Raw genomic sequence first — 18,725 nt, 5'->3', positions numbered from 1 at the left:
AACCTCTCCGGGTGTTGTGCTGACTCAGCTCAGGGGAAGGCAATATGAAGATCTAACTGCTTCCAGCTTGGAATTTCCACTGTCAGACACATCATTAAGGAATGTAAATTAAGGGAAACTGTCAAAGTCAGGGCAAGATCTGTAAGACAGACAAATCTCTGATAAAACTGTTAATCTGACCCCTTTTTAAGCATAGGTGAACAAGACAGTCGTCTAGAGAAGGGTTTTCAAGTGGGTGTCATAAGATCCCCCCGGGGGTGCCTTGAAATGTTAAATTAAAAGGTTTTGATTAAACTAATGAATTGAAAACTGATTTCAGTTCATAATGGAGCCTTTGTAAGCTCATCCTGCAACTATAAGAATTCCTGAAATCCACACATTCAACCTTGAATAGAATCTGGCTGCCTTGAGGTGAATGGTGGTTTACAGCTATTATGAATCTGGGAAATCAGAAGAAGAACAGTCAGGCATATGCCAAACTTTATGGCAACTGTTTGGAACATCATTAAGAAGAAAGAAAGCACTGGTGTGCTCAGTAATCACCAAGAGCCTGGTAGGCCAATGTGGTTACTACAACTGTTGAATACTGCCTGGGGGTCATGGCTTCCCTTGGCTTGCCAACTCATGACCGCATTGAATATCGATACAAATGCATGGCAACCATATACTTAAAATAGTCCCCATCTAAATGAACGATTTGAAGTAAATTTGGTTTAAAAAAAAATCTCTGTCTTGATGTTTTTATATGAACTAAAATGAATGGCTTCATGTTTGAACACTACACGGGGTGGGCAAATCAAAATGTACAGAATCAGGACTAAAATCAACGGAACAAGCAATCTGACTTTTGCATTCCACCGTATTCATGTGTGCGTGTACAGTGGGGTGCAAAAATTTGGACATCCCTGGTTGAAATGTCTGTTACAATTAATCTGTATGTGATCGAAAACAAACCTGAACTCTAAATGGCACCTAATGAACTCTTAACTCTAATGGAGTTAAACATGAGCGTTAAAGCAAGATTGCTTTTTATTCTTTTACTGTTTCTAAATTATACTTAAAAAAAGAAAAAGGTGTAGTCTTATGTGTAGATATTGATTGCAAAAGGCTCTTTGACCAGGGGTGCTCAAATTTTGGCATACTACTGTATGCTTGTGTCCATGTGTGCTCATGTATGCACATGTGTGCACCATCCTTTTGTTGCTATCCTCAGGTCTGTTGTACGACAACAACAGAAATGAGTGTGTATAATAACAAAATAATTGAATCACTCAATTGCTGATTATTTTATCCAAGCGACTTACAATTGATTAGGCTGAGCTAGCTTTGTCAGTTGAGCTAGCTTAGTCAGTTTAGCTAGCGTGTTAGTTTTAGCTATTAGTTTGGCATGGTGCTGCTTTGCATAGTGACTGCGCTGTGTGGCCTGGCCCTAATTGACGAAGCTTTGACAGATGAGTCACAGATACCAGCAGGTGTGTCGGCAGGGTCAGCAAGGCGGGTCACAGAATTCTGCACCTGTGAGCTGAGCTGCAGGCCTCAGCTTATTAGCCAGCCCTCTCGACTATAGAGTCCCTGTCTCTTTCTCTGTCAGACTAAAAAAATACTCTGCAGTAGATCCTGTTCATATACTCACTGCTCCACAGCAGAAACGGGGAAAGGACTTTTTGTAAAAACGGGATGCCAAGATAAATGCCACGGCTAATCTCTAAAGACAGCCCACAGGATTTAAACAAACAAAGCCAGCACTGAGAGACAAATAACGAGCAAAGAAACACAAGGCAGGATTCAGTACATCTGTTTAGAAAAATAAAGAGGTCAAAGCTCCATCCCACAAAGTATCATGCAACTGTACATTGTTGCTTTTCAAGAGGAAAGTCCTCTTCCGAGTACATTTGGAGGCTGCTGTTGACAACCAAAAAGTTCACTCATTAGAGTTGACTTATTAGTTTATGAAGAAGATTTATGAAGGAACTTTGCAAAGGACTTGGACCACGTTGCCTCCCCATGGCGATTCTGATGAGTGCGCTAACTGCTTTATTTAATATCTAATTTGCTTAATAGCATGGTGATAAGGAGAGCTTTCTTATGACAGAAGTGTCATTGGCATCTGACTGAAAGGACACAACCTCAGGAGGGATATATAATTATAAATATAATTATCAGCTAACTCAAGTGTTTTTTTATGATTCAAGATCTGTGAAGTCCTGCAAATGAACCCATCACACTGTGACTGAAATTCTCTGCCAAGCAAACCATGTATCGGCATTCGTGCAACGATTTTAATGAAAGTCATGTCATGTCTTTAAACCAGCTTAATCAGGATTTTAAATTTATAATAATAACAATGTTGTAACATTTGGCTTCAGGGTGTATGTCTCCACCAGACCCTCATACAGTAAGACTAGAATACACAATGGGTGTAAAGAAAAAAAAGATGGTTTGTAGCATAATATCAATAAGTGGATAATATACAGTGGACTTCTTATTGCTTCTAACTTCAATATACACTTTACAGTACACTACTCAAAGATTTTGAATTCTGCACATGTTGTTTGACATACAGTATGCATAAGGCTCATAATTTTCAGAATTTATTTCTTTTTAATAAAAAAAATGGTAAAGATCTGATTAAATAATGCAAATTTCCAGGATAAATCTTTTATTAAAATTTTGTCCTTTCTTTTAACCATAGGCTGTTTATGGAACTGCACATGGGACATTTGCATGGTGAAATGTACAAGACATAGGCCTAACATTGCCATAATAATTACAAAGTCATTATTATACAAAATACTTGGGAATCCTGTTTAATCCCTTAAAATACATGGCGAGAGTGCATTTATATATTTTTTTACAGTGAAAGCTAATAAATAAAACTAACGGTTCTATTTGTATGCACTATTTTATCATACCATCGTTTTAGTGTGTGGTGACAAAACGAGCATGGGAGCACCTCAACTTCGATGAACTTCACAGATGACATGAATCAGGCTAAAATTGGTACTATTTTCAGTGTTCATTTTCCTGCTTCTGTTTCTGAACTATAGCTGGGAGACATTTGGGAGTCAGACCACTATTCCTTTTCGGGCTCCGGGGCTGAAGCGGCTAATTATATAACTTAATGACTTAGCTGGTTTCTGTGGCAAAAACAGACAAAGACGAGCCTTAAAGATGCATTCTACATGGCTGTAGCAGTGTGCTGACACCGTGATGGAGAGCAGGCTGCTATTAGTTTTAGGGCTGATCAATGTAATCTTTTTGCGGCTTTCGGCAAATGCAAACATTTCACTTAAAATGTTTTTTTGTGATTAATAAACGATAAATGATTATGTGTGTGCAGTAGAATTACACTAGGAGACTGGTGCTGTTCCCAACAGATTTAAGTAAGTCGCAATTGCTCAGGGTTTCTTATAAAATGGAGGAGATTCTGGAGGTACAAGTTTCAAATTTGAGCTGGATCTTAGTGCTTTAAAGAAGACTGCATGCTTGTCCAATGAGCATCTTTATGTGCAGGTTGTTTGAACTAAGTCAGTTAAGTTAATTAAGTTGTTAATGAAAAACTGGTCTCCTTTTTAGGACACACCTCACTGTTCATCAGTGCTGTAAACATCTTTGCCTAATGGGTGTCATAGTTCATGGGAGGAAAAACATACTTTAAAGAATAACTCATACTTACAAAACACCAGATCACCTTTCTGGCAACACAGAGAGCTGATGATAGCACTGGATGACAATTATAGTGTATGAGACCCATAATATGTCAGTTTATCATCTCGGCTAGTTAAACCTCATGGTGAATTTGAATGCCTTTTCAACAGTCTTTACTATTTCCCGACACGTACACAGCATGCCTGTTCAGGACCTTTTCTGGAAAAGAATCAACCTTCTTTTAACGTTGGGCTATAATTTAAGAATGAAGAGCTAGACGGGGGTCTAAATGGCATTTTGGAATCAAGACTCAGAGTATAGTTTTACAGATTTTTGTGATACTTTTCACCAATAGATTGGCCATGGTGGTTGATTGCTTTTCTGGCTGAACGCACCCTTTGGCTCTGCAACGCATTCTCAAATAATTGTTCAATAAAATATTTTATATTATAAATTGCGATGTAATTGTAAATGTTAAATAAATGATACAAAAGTGAAAGGGAAATTACATTTCAATGTACCAGACAGCCATTTAATGTACCTTGCCAGCAGTGAGAGTTTAGTTAGTGCTTGGATGGCAGGCCATCAGTGGAAGTGGAGACCTATTCAACATGCGCTTTCCAGTCTGCTAGACCTGCAAGCAATGCTTGGCCACTGACCATGCATATGTGGACAGGGTTGTTATTGCTTTTCCTGCACAACAACAGGAATAATGTAACTTTACTTCCATGCTTCTATCAAAATGTCTACATTTCTTCATTGTTGTGGTGAGCCCTGCTTTTCTTGTTAATTTCTGAAGATCTCATGATTGCTGATTCCCTACCATCTCACCTGGACTTCAGACTGGGCTATCTGCCAGTGATTGACAGGTGCCCTAAACAATCAGCTCCAACACCAAAACGCCATCCACCTGTTCATCACAGTCTGTAACCAGCTCGGTCGCAGACAGGATGGCATTTATTTGACTGACACCCCATTTGAGCACAATGTGAAAGATGAGGATGGGCCTACAGAAAGGAGTATGTGCAGAAATGGGTTTTATCTCCACAGCGTGTTATATCTGAAGCCTTTTCAACTGACATTAATCAAAGCTGAAAGGGTAGCAGAGGCACAGAACCTGTTCTTATTGTAACCATCTGTGAATTCAGGCAGATCAGATGAAGAAAATGCATACACTGCATTTTGGGGAATGGGTGTGATCTCCAATATATTGGTAATAGAGGATCAATGTTTTACCATTTTATGCCAGTTTGTCAGACCCTGATAGGGACTGGGCTTCACCACCTAAGTTGTGTATTTTTCCCATTTGTGACATTTTGAATACTGACACTGACAACTTTTGCAGCAGTACACGAAGGAGCCAACAGTGCTGAGTGGCACTTGTATGAGACCTTGGAAGCAAAAAAGTAATAAGTAAACTCAATAAACATGAATCAATAGCTGAAGGCCAGAATTATTTCTCAAATTCGACAAGTGAGAATGCAAGATGATCCAAGGTATGTTTGATGAAATGCATGTTTAAACCAGGACATGATCAATAATGGTTTGGATGTAAATGACCTGCTCAACCTGAGTTGACCATATTATATGTGACAGCAGCCACAAGATTTTATGATTTTGGAAAAAAGGGAAGAAACAAATGTACTGGCCACTGAAAGGCATATAATTTAAAACTATACAAAACTAGACATTTCTGACAATTTGGTCAAGAGTGGGAAGCTCCAGCTTGTGGCACAACATAAGTCAGTTCATAACATGCCACTGGTCTTTCCACATAGAATTCCCTGTTTGGCCACAAAGGGAACAGCAAAGAAGGGGAATTAAGCTCACAGTAAAACATGACATCCCACCAGCCCATACACTGTTTTATAACTAACAGTGAATAATTTATTACACATTGCAATCATCCGCCTTGCCAATAGAACTAGATCTGTTGTCAGTGGCCTTGATTAACTAATTGTTTAGACTGGTGCTTATGTGATTCTGACAATTCTGGCAATAAGTGCTTTGTGTTGAAAGATTTGAACAACTAATTGCTTTTTTTAAAATTAATTTGATGGCTTCATTGAGATTGCTTTATTCAGTAATTGCCTAAATAACTGTTATTAACCAATGTACTTTCAATGTATTAATCAATGTACTTGATATCAATCGCATTAGTATGAGTAAATTGGAACTTAAATGTCTTTGAAGCATTGCTGCTGATTAAAGCTTGCTGCTCAAACAAATGCTTTGAGGGGTTTATTTCCACTGTACACTGGAGTTGATTGAACAGGGTCAGTTGCCATTGGCCTTAATGAACTAATTGTTCGGATCAGTGTTTTATGTAAAACAATTTCACCAGACTTCAGTGTTTCATTATTTATGGACTGTGTACAGCATGTTTCCAATTTCAGTGTTAAGGCACAGGGTGTGTCAAATGTCTGGGGTTTAGGATGTCAAGACAGATATGCCAATTATACCATTACACCAGAAACTCTTTCCAATTGCTTGTTTTTACTTCCTCATTTATTTTGTTGTACGACAACACTACTGACAAACTAGGTGGCAGTATGCAGGTTGTTTATTGATTACGTTGCTCTAGTTCACAAGACGTTCTGCCAAAAGGTTTTTGGCTTCCTCAGGTAAGTTTTGGCAAACTTCATTGTGGACAGATGAGACTAAAGTAGAGCTTTTTGGTAAAGGATATCAACGCAATGGAGCGCAATGTAGGGCCCAGTGTCAGAAAGTTGGGTCTCCGTCACAGGTCATGGGTCTTCCAGCAGGACAATGACCCAAAGCACACTTCAAAAAGCACTCAGAAATGGTTTGAGGGAAAGCGCTGGAGAGTTCTGAAGTGGCCAGCATTGAGTCCAGATCTGAATCCCATAGAACATCTGTGGAGAGATCTCAAAAAAGCAGTTTGGAGAAGGCACCCTTCAAATCTGAGTGACCTGGAGCAGTTGGCAAAAGAAGAGTGGTCCAAAATTGCAGTAGAGAGGTGTAGGAAACTCATTGATGGTTACCGGAAGCGATTGTTTTCAGTTATTTTTTCTAAAGGCTGTGCTACCAAATATTAAGTTGAGGGTGCCAATACTTTTGTCCGGCCCTTTTTTGATTTAGGTGTAAAGTTATATCTGATTTGGATTTTTGTCTATTCTTTTTTGTGTTTTTTCATTGCAAGCCAAACAAATAAAGATATTTAAACCAAAACATTTGTAATTGCAACAATTTTCTGGGAGAAATTGAGGATTATCTGACAGAATTTCAGGGGTGCCAATACTTTTGTCCATGACTGTATATCCACCTTCAGCATGGCCCACCTTGTAGCCAGATGAAATCCAAGCACTTGGCCCAGTTTGCGTTCAGTTTGTTGCAGAGCTTCCCAAAAATCTAAACAGAGGTTCATTGATATTAATGAGCCTTCAAAGCAGCCTGCTGATGAGAGGCGCTGGAGAATGGATAGAGATTGTTTTTGGTACTTAATGCCATGAAAACATATTTGTATGGATATTTGGACCCAAAATAAAACACTGGAAAGGTGTACAATATGGGACCTTTAAATAATGAATATGTGAATGGTAGCTTGGTGGTGTCAACCTCAGTCACGATTGCAGTGTCATCTACAATGATGAACATCTTATCTTGCTGCTCTTTGAAATAGGCAAGAAGTATCAGTACAGCCACACAAGTTTCATCACCTCCTCTGCTCATGAACAAACTGAAAGTACCAGAGGATTCTTTTGAACTTCGTGTTTGTGGACTCATAAATCTGGACACCTGTTAGTTCCCTGAAATGAAGCCCCATTCCAGTTTCCTGAAAGAGGAAAGGCCACTCCTCAATGATCTCTTCTGTGTCCCTCAATCCTGATAATGTCTTTCCTCTGTGAATGAAACGTCTCCACCATCAATCTTTCCATTTTCTTTGTACGTTTGTCCTTGTTTTTGAACATTTTCATTAGCATTTTTTTGCTTTTGTAGTTGTGGCGTTTCACCTGCAGGAAGCTGTGGCTTCTTTGTATTGCCTGAGCTGCTACTTTCAGAAAGCCTGTAATTACCTATCCAAGACATTAACTGTCTATCACAATCGAGTCATACCCAGTGCCAACAACCTGCCCCTCAATTTCATCTACAATCGCAACCACAATCCAAATCATTTCCCTTCTCTGCTGCAGATGGCCTCTTCTCCTTGTCCAGTAGCTTTCTTGTACTTGAGGGCATCTTACTCCAAGGTATGTCAAAGTTGTAAAGCCAGCTACCATCTCCTCCAGCAAAGGGTGAGCTCCCACTTTTTGACACAGAGGGTGAGGCATGACTTTGCGCAATAGTTAAGGCATGACTTTGCACAATGGGTCTTAAGCGAGGAGTGGATGGAGGTGACATAATCTTCAGTGTCACTAATGCTTGAGCATTCAACAAGGCTCGTAGCTATTGAGGAGGAATCATCCTCTTTTCTCATCGCTGAACGACCAAAATAACTCAAACACTGCATGTCAGTCAAAATCAGGGTTGTTTGGAGGAGTTGGTGCTGGTTGCCTAGAGACTGGCATATATTCTTAAAGTTTAGTATCTTCCTCGCACTTGAAGTAAGAGTGTTTACTTTCAAATCTCATTTTCCATACTTAATTCCATAATTCAACAGCAGGAATATCAAGGTAAGCAATTGGGATGTGATAAATCATCAGTTTTTGTAAAAGTTAACCATCCCATTTTGTAAACGGTTAATTGTCTAACCGATACCTTTTATGACCGCTAGGAGCCATATCTTATTTATGAAAATAGTGACTAGTTTAATTGCTTTTTCAGTCTTTTTGGGCCATGTTAACAGTTCCATTTAAATGTCACAATTGTAAGTCAGATAATAGCCTAATGTTACAGATTTACACCGTGCAGTGTAACCGAAGAGCTACAGCAGTCTGTAGTTAAATCCCTGTAGTTTAGGCATGCTGATCGATACGTGTCATTTAAAAAATATAAAAAATAAAATAAAATAAAAAATTAGAATTCCTAATTTATTCATCCCTCTTCCCCTATGGCTTCTGCCAGACATGATTGGCATGATGTGTAAATCTGCTGCTGTCGAGAACTTTGTTAAAGACAGGTTTGTGCACTCAATTCCTTGCTCATACAATATTTGCCTGATATAATATGATAACACTGGGTCTATTTTACCATAGGTGACTGGTCTAATGATTTTACAATACAGGTTAGGTTATACAATTCGGATTTAGATATTTTTATGTAACTGTAAACTTTGCCAATGCAATCATGGTGGTGAGATTAATGTGGTCCATTTAATGCAGGGAATTTTCTCTTTCAATATCCAATGAATAATGAGAGGTTACTGTTCTACGGACCTTTTTTTATGCCAACAATTCTACTTGATTTTAGAAATAGTAAAACTACATGGTCCGGGCAAATGTAGGTAAAACACAACACTTAATAGTGCATTCACTATCCAACGTTTTATTAAGTCGGCTCGAAAATGTGAACAATTATGACTTTTTCAACTTACTACTCAGTAATTTCACAGAAAAAAAAAGTTTTCCCACTGGAAAAAAAGTGTTTGTCCACATGTTGTGTTTAAGTTCTAGTTTGGGTAAGGGACTACAACACATTCATGGGAGGCGCGGACTTCTCGGATTCCCTGTGAAATACAACAGCATCAGGTGAAAGACAGTAAAGTGGTACCCTGCCTTGCTCTTAAACTTTATTGATGTTGTGGTGGTGCTGTATAAGGAGCTTCACAGAAGAAGTGCAGACCCTTGACTCACAAGCACAACTGTTAGTCCAGAAGCTGGTTGACTATAAAGCTGGAAGGGCGTCTGCTGGGCGACTTCATTTTCCTTGCCTTTTATAAGTTTCTTTTGGTCATCTTGCTGGACCCTGCAAATGTATGATGTTTTTTTTAATCAGTGACCATTTACAGAGGGCAAGGATCTTTTTATTTGCTAGAGCAGGTTTGTTTTTATTTCTAAGCAAACTGGTGGACATTTGACTTCATTTCTATAGCAGTCCAGCACATGCATATATATGCATATAATATATATATATATATAGGAGGCAAACTATACATAATATGAACATACTTGAACTATTATATATATATATATATATATATATATATATATTGTGGTGGCTCGACCAGGGATCGGTACACCACTGGGGTGGAACGGCCCGTGTGCCGGCGCCAAGAGTTGGGGATGCTGATTCACTCTGAATATTTTCCCTTGTCCTATCTAAGAGAACGGCACCTTGGAGAGAGACCGGGAGGAGAATCAGCACCATGGCCAGCAACCCCCGGGGCGAGACGCACGTGAATGAACATTTTAATTAAACAGGCACAGCTGAAACGAGTTCGGAAAGGAGAGGCGGCGTCTACAAAAGGAGCCTAAAAACGCAACCCGGGGCTCATGACGGAGGAGGAGAGATCCGGAGCCAGAGCACATGCATAGGTTGACGAAACCTGGACGGAGCTAACCAACTGCGAGAGAGCCCATGCACGCGGAGGAAACCCCCACGGACGAACCCTCAAAAGTCTCGGATTCATGTGAGCCGACAATTAAAACAACACACTCGCTAACCTCTCTCTCTCTCTCTGAGCCTAGACGGCATCAAAGGCGGACGACTAGGCGAGGAAGGATGGCTTCAGCGGCCAGGGCACCGCCGGGACAGAGCGAACCAAAGGCGGATTCGAGGCGGACGAACGTGGCTAAATGAATGCCGGTTTCTTTAGAGTTTTTCCCAACATTGGAGTTCCTAATTTTTTGGACACTTATTTTTTTTTAGTTTCTTTTCTTTTGTGGTTTTGTGCAAGAAAAGAAAGCACGTGTCGGTGCTGGATTTGTGAAGTGCCCTGAAGGCACGTGGGGAAAATAAAAAGAAGTATTTTCACCCATTTTACTCTCTCTCTCTCTCTCTCTCTCTCTCTCTCTCTCTACCAGCGGGTCACCACATATGGTGGAGAATGCGGGCAATCTGATCCAAGCTACCACGAGAGAGAGGCCTGACCCAAAAATAAATCCAGACCCGCCAGACCATGGAGGAAGCGATAAACGCCCTACTGCGCTCCCAAGGCGCCCTGCAGAAAGCCGTGGCAGAACTGTGCCAGAAGACGGGGTTGGTGACACCCGCCAGAGCTCCAAAGGATGTGCTACTAAAGCAAACGCCGGACGACGAGGTCGAGGCCTACCTGGAGACCTTTGAGCGGACAGCCCACTTAGAGAAATGGCCCCACGAAGCCTGGGGCTCCATCCTGGCACCATTCCTCAGCGGGGAGGCCCAGAAGGCTTACCGAGGCCTACCCCCTGTCGGGGCCCATATCTACCCCACCCTGAAGGCTACCATCCTAGCCCAGTATGGGTACAGCCTGCCAGCCCGGGCACAGAGGTTCCATCAGTGGACCTATGACCCCACCCTCCCGGCGAGGGCCCAGGTGATGGCCCTGGGGCGGTTGACCAAGAGCTGGTTAGTGGAGGGCGACGGACCGGCCCTCCTCGACCGGGTGGTGTTGGACCGCTGTGCCCGGAGCCTGGCCCCAGAAATCAAAAAGTACGTGGCCCAACAGGGGCCCCGGACCATTGATGGCCTCGTCAACCTCCTCGAGAACCACCAGGTGGCCCAGGAGATGATCCGTGCGACGAGAACGGACAGCCCCCGAAGACCTCCGGCAGCGGTCTGACCGGAGCCGCGGACCAGACCCCAGTGGAAGGAGGACGCCCGGACGGAGATGGGCCGGAGGAGGGAGATGAGGCGGTGCTTCTCCTGCGGCCAGGAGGGCCATCTAAGCCGGGACTGCCCCGGCAGGGAGGAGTCCATGGCCACCGCTCCAGAGAGTGGCAGACCCTGCCACTACCTCACCACATGCTGGGCCCACCAGGGCACGGCAGCCCCAAGACTACCCATCAGGATCGGGGGCCAAGACGCCGAGGCCCTGCTGGACTGCATCATTCTGACCAGGGGCCTCATTTATAAAACTGTGCTTAGGATTCACGTCAAAAGGTTGCGTAAGCATGAAACCTATATTGTTCACCATATTATTTATGAGAATACATTTAATAACATGAAGTATTGCTTAACAATTCGTCTACATATTTGAGGGATTATTTTACAACAACATCTCCGTTTATATTTATCATCCTAAATCATATTTTTTGGGCACTCCAGGGAGCATCAATCAAACAGCTGTTTGTTTATTCGTTGTAAGAGAGGCTTTTATCCGTTTTTGCAAATTAACTCTTCGTATATGATACGTGAGAGGTAATATTTCATTACATTACATTACATTACCTTACATTGCCTGGCATTTAGCAGACGCTCTTATCCAGAGCGACGTACAACAAAGTGCAAATTAAACACAAGAACAAGTGCAAATAGGACCTGAGAGGACAGTATAGTACCGAGTCCTAGTGTAAACATGCAGAAAATCAGAACCCTTTAAGAGTACAATCAACAACAATCAATTTCGATTTATTTTACACAGTGGTATCTGTTGTATATAATTTTCGACTTCTCTCGTCGCCAAATGTTGTGTTGCACTTAGGAAGGGAGAGAACCCGTATAGCGAGATTCAACAACACAACACTTTAATAAGTATAACAGGGACGAAGCACGTCCTTACAGCAGCCATACCCAGCCACAACTCCCGGCAAATCTTTATACCTTTTTAAATCCTGTTTCACTTCCCGTTTTCCTGGTCTTACGTCACGAGCATTAAAGGCACAGTTTCTCATTTCCCCAGTTAATGTGCGTACGCATGGGTCAGAGTTTCCGTGGAGGACCGCACATTTTCCGGTCAAATTCGTTTTTTATAAATGCCAAAGTTTGCTTAGAAAGTGGCTTACGCATTCTTTTGTGCCTACACAACGTTTATAAATGAGGCCCCAGGTGTTTAGTATCGCTGCGGGTTTTCCTCTAGACGCGGTAACGTAGATTTTTTAAAATTGCTCATTTGAACAGCAAGGGTTAGGGCTTGAGCCAGGTTGTTTGTCTATTACCTGTTAATCACTTCTACTGGTTTCATACCTGTAGAGTGATTGAACATTTGTCTTAAATAACTTAAATAGCTGTGGAATTTATCAGTAGATTAGCTTTGATTTGGTATTGCTTGTGATGAGACGGGTGCGTGGGGGTTGGACCCAAAATGCACGACTCAGAAACAATAGTTAAATAAAGTCCCGTTAGGGCTTTATTCGGGACGAGTCCCAGGAGCGTAGTAAACACAAGCAAAGTCCATACACGAAGATCCAGCCAAACAAATATAAAACAAACAAAAAGCACGGTGCCGAGGGAAGAGGCAATCTCGTAGTCGGTAGACATGCAGGGAGGTCCGGTAGCAGGAGAGCTGTCAGCGGGGCAGATGAACAGGCGGACGGCAGGCAGAGGCGTAGTCGTGGGCGAAGCGGGAGTCGAAACCATGAAACAATCAGCGGGGCAAAAGTACAAAAACGGTAGGCGAGGACGTAGTCAAAAAACAAACGATGGTCACAAAACAGAAATCAATAAACTATGGTCGGTAAACAGGCTTGGATCGTAACGTGTAATCAAAACAGTAAATGCTCAAGAGTTGCGTGGAAAACAGAGGCAGACAATTTCGCAGTGAACAGTTGCGCGACTGGGCTATAAATGCAGGTGTAGACAGGTGTAGACAATTACTTAGAGCGTAGCAGGTGCGATGGATGACAAGTTTAACAAGGAGATTAGTAATCGTTAGTAATAAACCTATCCTGCCCTAGCATTAGTAAATTAGTAAATGACATGCACGAGAAACGTAAGGTAACATGAACACATGATTAGTTTGTTAGTCTCTACCCAATCCTGATCTAGCATTAGTAGTTTTAGTAAATAGACAAATAGAAACAATTAGGAAGTGAATGACAGAAGGAGAGAGAGAGAAAAGGTGGAACGCAAGGTTTGCGGAAAAACATGTAAAAGTGTATGCATAACAACGACCAGTTAACGTAACAATAAACATGCATCAAAACATAACACAAAGCGAAACTAAGACGATAATCACTCAACATAACCAGGTAATAAAATCGTACGAAAACATAACTAGACATGACAAGAAAATAAATCGTAACGAGACATAACTAAACATGACAAGAAAATAAATCGTAACGAAACATAACTAAACAACATGACGAACCTAGACAACATAATACATGATAAGACACTACGTGACTAAGACAACATAAATAAACATAAATCAACATAAAACATGGTGAGACAGACCTGAAACGTGACATGTGAGCAATTGTAGCCCATTTAAATAGGCGTGTCCCGCTTCTTTTTTCTCTTTACACTCGCTCCCTTGGCTGCACATGGGCTATCCTACCACTGCTACACGGACGATACCCAACTCTTCGTCTCGTTCCCGCCGTCTGATACGCAGGTTTCAGCCCGTATCTCTGCTTGCCTGAGGGACATCCAGAGCTGGATGGACAACCACCATCTAAAGCTCAACCCAGGTAAAACTGAAATGATATTCATCCCTGCTAATACCTCTCCCCATCTGGATCTCTCCATTTCCCTCGGGGATACCACACTCACGCCGTCACCCAGTGCAAGGAACCTCGGCGTGGTGATGGACAGCAGACTGTCCCTTTCCGAGAACATTGCGGCGGTGACCCGGTCTTGCAGGTTCTTCCTATACAACATACGGAGAATCCGCCCCTTTCTCACCCCCTACTCGACCCAGCTCTTGGTCCAAGCGATGGTTCTGTCCTGCCTGGACTACTGCAATTCCCTCTTGGCTGGCCTCCCAGCGTCCGCCATCAGACCCCTCCAACTCATCCAGAATGCAGCAGCTCGTCTGGTCTTCAACCTTCCCAAATACTCACACGTCACCCCCCTGCTTACTTCCCTCCACTGGCTGCCTGTCATGGCTCGCATCAAATTCAAAACATTGGTGCTAGCCTTCCAAGCAGTTAAAGGGTCTTCCCCAGCTTATCTGCAAAAAATCATCAGACCCTACACCCCTGCCAGACCTCTTCGTTCAGCCTCCACAGGCCGCTTGGCACCTCCCCCTCTCAGAACCTCCACCTCACGCTCACGACTACTGTCTGTTCTGGCTCCACGGTGGTGGAACAAACTCCCCGTTGAGGTCAGAACTATAGAATCTCTCCCCACCTTCAAGCGCAAGCTGAAGACACACCTCTTCAAGCAGCACCTCTCCCCATCCCTCCCTACCTCCCTGTGAACCTTAATTGTTGTCTCTGTGACTTGCTTTGTGTATCGGTATTTTTAGTTGGCTAGGTAAGCAGTGTTTGGATAGTAAACTTTGGTCACTTTTGCGTGTTCAAAAAAAAAATGGCCCTTGTCCTTATCTTTGTTGTACAGGTAGCAGTTGAAATTGTACTTCCCTCTAGGGTCTTTCAGCGAACTTATCCCTGGTTATGGGTATGCACTTTGTTGTACGTCGCTCTGGATAAGAGCGTCTGCCAAATGCCAATAATGTAATGTAATGTAATGACTCCAGGAGCGCCATTACGCTGGTGAGACCCACCCTAGCCGGAGAGAGTCGCAGTGAAACGATCGCAGTCACCTGTATACATGGCGATGTGCGGCACTACCCCACCGCCGAGGTAACAATAACCACCCCTCGGGGGCAATTCACGGGGAAGGTGGGCGTGGTGGAAAACTTGCCGGTGGCAGTGCTGTTGGGGCGAGATTGCCCGCTGTTCTGGAGCTACTGGGATGAGAGGCCTACACCGGGGAGGGCCGCTGCCAACCCCCCATCCCGCCGTCGGGGTCACCGGGGGCCACACCCGGTCTGGGTAGCCCCGTCCGGGGAGAGTGACGGAGAGGAGACCACAACCCCCGCCGGGAGACGACCCACAGCGCGACCCCACACGGGAACCACGGACACCGCCCAGGAGGGCCCGACCCCCCAGCAACCCCTGGGGCCCGAATCCAGCAGCACCAGGGAATTTTCGGAGTTCCAACCCGAGACAGAAAGGGCCCCAACCGAGTTTGGCGCCGCCCAACTACAAGACCCCAACCTTGCCCAGGCCTGGAAGGCTGCAGTGTATGTCGAGGGCGTCCCACAAGATGGGGTGAGTAGACCGGCCTTACCATATTTCCACGTACAGAATGGCTTCCTGTATCGTGTCTGCAGGATCAACAATGAGAAGGTGGAGCAGCTGCTGATACCCCAGACTCACACCTCCAAGGTACTATATCTTGCCCACACCCACCTGTTGGGGGCGCACCTGGGGCGCGAGAAGACGCAGGAGAGGATTGTGGCCCGATTCTACTGGCCGGGCGTCAAGAGGGCTGTAGAGGACTACTGCCGGCAGTGTGCGACGTGCCAACTGCACAGCCCGAAGGTAACCTATCGCAACCCCCTGATACCCCTCCCCATCATAGATGTGCCCTTTCGCAGGATTGCGATGGACATAGTGGGACCCCTACCCAAGTCTAGCCGGGGCCACCGCTACATCCTGGTGATCCTAGACTACGCCACCCGATACCCGGAGGCGGTGCCGTTACGGGCCGCGACAGGAAAAAGTGTCGCGAGAGAACTTTTCCTGCTGTTTAGCCGGGTGGGGATAGCAGAGGAGGTGCTGACTGACCAGGGGTCCTGCTTCATGTCTGGGGTAATGAAGGAAATGTGCAAACTGCTAAACATCAAACAAATGAGGATGTCGGTCTACCACCCCCAGACGGATGGGCTGGTGGAACGATTCAACAAGACCTTGAAGATGATGAGGAGGATGATAACCGGTAAGGACTGGGATCACCTACTGCCGTATTTAATGTTTGCCATACGTGAGGTCCCCCAGGCATCCACAGGGTACGCCCCCTTCGAGCTACTCTACGGGAGGCGGCCACGAGGGCTCCTGGACCTCGCCAAGGAGGCCTGGAAACAGCAGCCGTCCAGACAGCGCTCCCTGGTGGAGCATGTGGTCGACATGGACCAATGGATGGCGCGCATCTGGCCGATGGTCCGGGAGCACATGACCCAGGCCCAGGCAGAGCAGGCCAGGCTGTACAACCGGAATGCCCAGGTGCGTGAGTTCCAGCCCGGAGACAAGGTGATCCCCACGAGTGAATGTAAGTTTCTGGCCAAATGGCATGGCCCCTACGAGGTGGTGGCCAAAGCTGGGCCCGTCAATTACACCATCCGACAAGTAGGGAGGAGACACACCCTCCAAAGGTACCATGTCAACCTGCTGAAAAAATGGCATGAACCGGTGCACGTCTCTGCTCACTTATGTCTGACCACAGGGGGCGCCACCGGAGGTGGCCACCGGAGACCAGTTGACGGATAGACAGCGCCAAGATCTCCGGGAGATGGTAAGCCGGCATACAAAAGTGTTTTCCCCCCTCCCGGGCCGGACCAGGATCGTCCAACATGACATAGTGACCGAGGCCGGGAAGAAAGTGCGGCTGCGACCCTACCGGATCCCGGAAGCCAGAAGACAGGCCATCAGGGAGGAGGTGGCAAAGATGCTAGACTTGGGGGTGATTGAGGAGTCCCAAAGCGCCTGGTCCAGCCCGGTAGTGTTGGTGCCAAAACCCGACGGAAGTTGGCGCTTCTGCAACGACTTCCGGAGACTCAATGAAATCTCCCAATATGACGCCTAACCCATGCCCCGAGTCGATGAGCTGATCGAGCGGCTCGGACCAGCCAGATACATCAGCACCCTGGACCTCACCCGAGGGTACTGGTAGGTGCCCCTAACCCCCCATGCGAGGGAAAAGACGGCCTTCGCCACCCCGGACGGCCTGTTCCAGTACAGAGTGCTGCCATTTGGAGTCCATGGAGCCCCCGCCACCTTCCAACGCCTCATGGACAAGATCCTGAGGCCCCACAGGGAGTATGCCGCCGCTTATAGTGATGACATTGTTATCCACAGTGCCGACTGGGAGAGCCACCTGAGGAGGCTGGAGGCCGTGCTGGGGGCGCTCCGGGAGGCTGGGCTAACGGCTAACCCCGCTAAATGCCGCCTGGGCCTGGAGGAGGCCGATTACCTCGGCCACACAGTGGGACGAGGGTGCGTACGACCCCAGAGCCGGAAGGTGGACGGAATCGCGCACTAGTCCCTCATACTAGATTGCGATTTGTATTACATTAAAACTGTTCTGCATATAAATCTCTATTAAATCTTCATCTGGTAAGTCTTAACAAATTAAAAACTGAAATCGCCTATATAAAACTATGTGTGTACGTGCATGAGCAATTTTACAAGGAACACTGGCTGAGCCACCTGCCTATTCGTATCAGAACCACTATCCGTGTTGCCGTCATACTCGCCTCTTTAAACACACACCCATGTTTTCCTAAAGCAGTATACTCTTCAGCAACACATACGTCAGTTTGTTAAATGAATAAAATAATGCAGATTAACAATCTGTCAAATAACATACCGTAAAACACTTGTGACCACTCCCGTCCAGAACACTGGGCTAGATTATCGGTGTAAGTGAGACGGGTGCAAGGTTGGACCCAAAATGCATGACTCTGAAACAATAGTAATATAAAGTCCCGTCAGGGCTTTATTCGGGACGAATCCCAGGAGCGTAGTCAAAACAAGCAAAGTCCATATACGTAGATCCAGCCAAACAAACAATAAACAATCAAAAAGCATGGTGCCGAGGGAAGAGGCAAACTCGTAGTCGGTAGACGTGCAGGGAGGTCCAGTAGCAGGAGAGCTGTCAGCGGGGCAGAAGTACAGGCGGACGGCAGGCAGGGTCGTAGTCGAGGGCGATGCGGAAGTCGAAACCATAAAACAAACAGCGAGGCAAAGGTACAAAAACAGTAGGCGAGGGACGTGGTCAAAAACAAGCGAGGGTCAACGAAACAGAAATCAGTAAACAGTGGTCGATAAACAGGCTTGGATCTTAACGTGTAATCAATGGTAATAATGCTCAAGCGTTGCTTTGACGGACAAGAGGCAGACAATTTCGCAAAGAACAGAAGTGCGACTGGGCTATAAATGCAGGTGTAGACAGGTGTAGACAATTAGTTAGAGAGCAGCAAGGGAATGGAAAACAGGTGCGATGGATGACAAGTTTAACAAGGTAATTAGTAATCGTTAGTAATAAACCTATCCTGCCCTAGCATTAATAAATTAGTAAATGACATGCACGAG

The sequence above is a fragment of the Conger conger genome, chromosome 13 (assembly GCF_963514075.1).
Source record: "Conger conger chromosome 13, fConCon1.1, whole genome shotgun sequence".
Taxonomy (NCBI): domain Eukaryota; kingdom Metazoa; phylum Chordata; class Actinopteri; order Anguilliformes; family Congridae; genus Conger; species Conger conger.
This window is presented reverse-complemented; position numbering follows the sequence as displayed.